Raw genomic sequence first — 6,769 nt, 5'->3', positions numbered from 1 at the left:
TATATTTAATTTCATAAACATTTGATAAAATAATTAAATATTTCCTCCATAATTATTAATAAAATTACTCAAAAATGGATCCTTCGGACTGCATTGGCTTTTCATATCTCCAAAGCCATTACTTCACTTGTTATATTAATGAAATGGTTTAATTAAATTTAACATTGAAAATCATGTTTCGTAAATCGCAATGGATTTCGGGACGCAATTAAAAACCGATTACGTTCGTTCCGACGATTATTCAGAATCGTGCAATGGCCGTTCCGAGCTTCCTACAAAGACACCTACACTCACGATGCGCCATACGCGCGTTCATGCTGGCTGTCGGCAAGCCGGCGCACGCATCACCGCCTTCATTTCACGCATAATTGAAAGCATGTCCCATTTAGCGTCGAGGACGCTCGCCACTTCTCGACCTCGGGCTTCCTCCCAAGATAGCACCCGTTTAGTCGTGTCCCGTACGATTAACGTGATTTAAACCATCGGGGCCCGTTTAACGTTCTCGCGAACAAAGTTACCCGCCATAATTTAAACCGACATCCTTTTTTTCGCGCTCCACGGTCGCGCGTGCGCTCTCTTAGTCTTTGATCGCGCGAAGGGGAATTTTTGCGCGAGTAAACGCGACCATGAATTATAAGAACATCCGCACTCGACTGTGAAAAGGATGCAACGAAGAAGATTTATCATATCGAGTGTTGTAGTATGTTATCCACCGACGATAAGTATAGAGCAAGGATGAACATGTGTAAAAGAACGCATCTACCATTGAATCGTAATAAGAATTGCTTAGTAAAATAATTGAGATGGATTGATTTAATTATAACTGTACTTATACAATTATCTGTCTATTTTATTGCACGACTAATAAAACGCATTCTCTGTTTCTATAACCACCATTTGTATTATGACCATCATCTATGCCTGTATATTTCCGCTGTCGCTCTAATAGTTCTACGAACGTTTAAAAACAAATTTTTAATTGGCGACTGAAAATGTTTACCGAGATAATTAATAAAATTGCAATATTATTGGAAACATTGGCAATATATTAATAATAATATACATTGCATTTTATTGTTGGTCAGATTCGGAGTAGTCTTTGGTGGCATCCATTTTCAGAAAACACATGAAAATATATAATTATTGAGTGAAGTCATTCTATCTACATTTAGTACGCCAAGTCTCTCATACTTAAAACACAATTTTCTTTTTGTGTTCAAACATGTGCAAGACTTGTTAGATATTATTATAAACATATTCAAAAAAGTATTCGTACGTGCCATTCTTTTTATTAGAAATGAAAGTCGATTGAAATGATTTGTGGCGATACTTCCCGTACACGCCAGCAGAGGGCTACACTCTCTCACAAGTATTCGACCGATTTCCCATTTCTCTCATTTCTATACATACGCTCTTCGACTGACCATTGAGTGTCCTGGCATCTAAAGCAGGCTTTGCTAGAGTTGCCTCACTCATGGAGCCCACTAGCAGGCCCATTGAGAAGAAAATGTTTCAAAGTGTTAAAGATTAACAAAAGTACCCACAAAAATTTATCTCCAATTTCCTCTTGCAGATTTTCTCGCTAACTTCTGTTTAAGGATGTTTATCGTAAGGATGTCAGGGATGGTCACAGGCGTGTGGTCAGATTCAAATATTCGGGCAGTTTTAACGTAACTATATAAACTATATTATTTAATATTACTATAACTATTTAACATAAAATAACCTTAAAGAAACATGAAAACGTAAGCGTAAAAACCATGTGATTACTTTCGACCAGAGTTCGATGTAGAGTGACTTTCTGCTGTCGAAGTCGAACCCTCTCAATTTCTATCTACATATTATAAACAAATGAGGTCATTGATACGAAGGACTCCTTTTACTTCGTACGAGGAGCAGACCCCCGAACGCATTTCGGCCTAAACCTAAATACTTCCATCGACGGCAACGGTAACGCCTCCTCGGCCTAAACACATATACGAGGTGTGTAAATTAAGTAATGAGACTGATTTTAAAAAATTTTTTTATTCAAATTGAATTACAATTCAATATTATCTCCCTCAAAATAACTTCCTTGGGAAGCCACACAGCGCTGGAGACGATTCTTCCAATCCTCATAGCAGTGTTGTAACTCAAATACTGGTATAGCCTTCAGCTGGTCGGTTACAGTCGCTTCAATGTTTTCAAGTGCCCCAAAATGACGTCCCTTGAGGTGATTTTTCAATCTCGGGAAGAGGAAAAAAAGGACTCAAGTCAGGCGAATAAGGAGGCTGAGGAGCCACAGGAATGTTTTTACTGGCCAAAAACTTATTTACTGAAATTGCTGTGTGACAAGGCGCATTGTCGTGATGCAACACCCAGTTGTTCTTGATGTTTGGCCTCACACGCATGACCCTTTTTCGAAGTTTTTCTAGAAGCTCTCGGTAAAAGTGTTGATTGACCGTTTGGCCTGGAGGCACAAACTGTTTGTGGACGATTCCCTGGCTATCGAAAAAAACAAATCAACATGACTTTTGACTCATTTTTAGAACGCACTAGAAAGAACTGTTTTACGAAAACAATTGCTACGGACAACCAAATGACTCTAGCGGGTACAAACTTGTATCGAACACGTATCACACGTTCACCTACCGTCTCTCCAAATCCCACGTCTCAAATGTTGACAGTCTCATTACTTAATTCACATACCTCGTACATATTATAAACAAATGAGGTCATTGATAGGAAGGACTCCTTTTACTTCGTTCGAGGAGCAGACCCCCGAACGCATTTCGACCTAAACCTAAATACTTCCATCGACGTCAACGATAACCCAGACCTAACTCAAACACATATACATTTCTTACAATACGACTTCTTTGAGGTCCTTTCGAGTTTTTGGAAGAAAATCTTGACGCTTTTCTCGCAGAAAGAACGTGTACGAGGCACTATTATCTCGCAACGTTTGAGCAAACGCGATAAGTTTGTTCACCGTTCACCGGTAATGTTCCGTGTCATGACACACGGGGACGGAAACCCCAACGATTATAGACTCCCGGTGGTTCGGTTCGCGCACGATTCCTAATGCTCGCGTGGCGACACGAAGGTAGATTAGGTTTCGCGACAGGTATGGCGCCTCCTCCTGTTCGCCGTGTGCAATTTGTTCGTCGGAGGGCCAGCACGCAGGGGGCGCCGGTTAATCCATTACCAGGGGCACAGCGAGCGCGCCGTCTCGGTTTTCACGACGCCCACCAATTTGCTAACCATCGATTTCTGGCTTTCACCCTCACGCACGCACCCCTTCACGCCGTCGCGTTTGTACGCGAGTTACGCTGCGCCGCCAATCGCGAATTCTAGACCCTCCTTTCCATCCTCGTCTACCCTCCTCCCCTTCCGCGGTTAGAGAAGGTGCTATCTTTAGAAACGCAGGCGCAACGCCTTGTCCCTTTTGACGGAACGAAGAACCGAGCCTCGTCAGGCGTTACGTTCCTCTTCCGTTGATGGATTTGAGTGTCTTCCGTTCGCTGAAGCCGAAGCGGACTCGTGCTTCTTCGCGGAACCAGGATTGGACGGGTTATGAACAGAAGAATCGTTGGGTCCCAGAGAATGGAACGGGGATGACAATCAGAGTCGATAGGATTCTGTTCAGGAATGCGACAATACAACTCCTGGACAAGAAATTTTCAGCCAAATGCAGCGATACGAATGTACAGTCGCGGACAGAATTAATTGGACAGGTAAAGGAAATAAGTAGAAATTAAATTTAATCGAAATAGTATAACTATTATGGAATTAAGCTTTATACATTATACAGGCTGTTCGTTCACTCTTGGAAAAAATTTTAATGAGAGATTCTAGAGGTCAAAATAAGACGAAAATCAAGAATATCAATTTCTTGCTAGAGGTTTCGTTAAAAAGTTATTAAAAAATTAAATTAAAAAATTTCAAATCACTCTTGAAAAATTATTTTCGGTTCCGGCAGTCAATTACCATCATTTTTGGTGAATAGACATACCCTCGAAATCCTACACACTTTCGAGAAAAAAATTCATTACCGAAAATATAATGTCTGGCCATGAAATGTTCTACTGGAAATTCATGTGTACGTTCAAAACGTCATAACTTCTGAACGGATTGAAGAATTTTAATGTTTCAAAATGCAAATAACGCGTATTTTAGTGTAGAATATGTAGAAATTCTAAGACTATTTGAAAAGTTGTTTCTTAACCCCGTAAAGGGAGAAAAACCCCACAAAAATGGTTCAATTTTCAAACGACCATAACTCCTAGAATAGTAAGTGTATCTCATTAAAATTTAATCTGGAAGTAGAGCTCATGGGTAGTTACAAAAAAGTATTAGACAACATTTTTGTAGGACGTCAAACAAAATTAATAAAAATCAAAAACGAATTTTTAAGAAAAATCGACGGGAGGTAGGTGCCTTTTTTCGGCGAAATTAAAAAGTTTGAAATCATTTTGAAAAAATTATTTTCGGGTGAGGGGGTTAGTTACAATCATTTTTGGTGGATAGACACACCCCCGAAATCCTACGCACTTTCGAGAAAAAAATTCGAGAAGGTTCGGAACTTTAACCAATTGGTATTCTTGATTTCCGCCTTATTTTGGCCTCTAGAATCTCCTATTCAATATTATGTGTTGTCATTTGAAACAATTCTCATTGGAACAATAAATTTATAAATTCCAAAAACGGTTTTAATTTAAACACTTTGCAACGTCAAAATAAAAGGAGATTTAATTTTGAAATTGCAAAGTGTTTGAATTAAAAACGTTTTTAGAATTTACAAATTTATAGTTCCACTAGGAATTGTTTCAAACGACATCATATACTTCAAAATTACAAAATATAAGAAAAATATAAATAAAACATGTTTTTGTATGTATTTGATGTTTCCTTCATATATATATATAAAATCATATACATATATGAAAATATATATATACCTATATGCATATCAATAACTTCATTTTGTTATATATATAAAGAAATTGTTAACATGTAATATGTGTAGTCAGAAAAAGAAACCATTTTCATTAGAAATTAAATTGTAAGGACAAATTATATTGCATATAGTAGTGCCCTTTTAAACAGTTATGTTCTCATAAAACTTAACTAAAGATAGTAATTCATCCCTGCTATTTAATTTTCAAACGAAAATGGTTTCTTTTCCTGACAGCACGTATTACGTATTAACAACTTCATTTCTCTTATATTTGGAATAACGTCTCGTTGTAAATCACTTCGAGCCAGAAACATGTGTGGAAGCCCATAAAATGCAAGAAAGAAGAAAAAGAAGTGCTTAAAAGCGGAGAGGCGGAAGAGAAACACGAAGAGGACAAATTGTCCTAAAGAGGTAAGAGGAAGAAAGAAAAGTCATTGAACACATGCGGTATAGTTTGTAAATATTTTAACATTTATTTCAGTTACCTATTACATGATTTAATAATTTTATATCCAAGAAATAGAAATATGTAATAAAGAGTAGTCTTTTAAAATTTTGTTTAGTAACTGTTCACTGCGATTACTTGTGGATTTCATCATCAATATATCACTATTATTCGTTAAATTTAAAACTGGTTTCTTTTTTTATCTTAAATGAATATATAACAATGTTCGTTATAAGTATTAAGATTTTATTCATTCATTTCTTTTTTTTATTTATAATTTTAACAATTCTTGCACAATCAATTTTCGTTAACTTTAAAGGAAGTGAAAGTCAGAAAATGTACTTGAAATATAATAATTTATTTGTTTTCTCCAAATTAATACACTTGCACATAATTTTCAGTCAGTGTTCTGTTATATTATACCATTTCCACGCAAACAGGTTCAAGCAAATGTTAACTTGTGTATTAAACAAAATATCTTCACAAACGTTTTACTATTTTTCTAAAATATTTGACAAAGATTTTGTATGAAATTTTGAACAGTTGTCACATTAGAAATTAAAGAAATGTATCGAATCGTAATGTTTCAATTTGTCATTTTTTATTAATAAAAAGAAAAAATAACAAGGTCAAGGGTGCCATGTATTGTATTCAACGTGTCTGACCTATACGATTATGACAAGCGAAAAACCGTAAATGTTGAAAATGTTCGCGTTTATTTGTTCAGAAAGATAAATCAACGAATTAAGTACGTTTGTTTGCACGTACAAACTAGTTGCTCTAATGATTATGAATATTACTGTACACCGTTTTTCCTTGGACTACGAAACGACAGGCAATTAAAACTCATGCTGGCGGTGAGCGTCGTGGCGCGCTTAAGAACCGAAGCGTTTAAGAGTCGACGTTTCCGTTCACACGTGCGTAACGAAGGCTCACGAGTCGCGCAACGACGCCTTCGCGGGACAAAATAAAGAGAGGCCCAGCAGCTCGCTTCGCGAGACAAGATTTAAGACCGTCTGAGTATTCGTGTCTGAATCTCCTTGCGCTTCTTCCACTTGCGCTGTGGCTACCGGAGGAGTGAGATTCTACACAGTGCGGACCAAAGAATGTAACGCAACCGAGGAAGGTAATAAGTAGACTGCGGATGTTTATGTCAATAAAATATGTTAAAATATGTAAGTGACATATGTCAAATAATATGCCAAAATATACAGGAATATGCAAAATATACTCAAAATATGTTCAAATAATTTTATTACTTAAACATAATAATAATCAATTATAATTTAAATTAGAATATGTTAGAAGTATTTTTTCAATATTGTCAAGAGTTATGATTATGTTTATCGCTCAAAGTCAATTTATAGATTGAGAACGAACGCTCA

This window comes from Colletes gigas, unplaced genomic scaffold, assembly GCF_013123115.1.
Source record: "Colletes gigas isolate AHSC1104 unplaced genomic scaffold, ASM1312311v1 Colletes_gigas_Sc00017, whole genome shotgun sequence".
Classification (NCBI taxonomy): Eukaryota; Metazoa; Arthropoda; class Insecta; order Hymenoptera; family Colletidae; genus Colletes; species Colletes gigas.
This window is presented reverse-complemented; position numbering follows the sequence as displayed.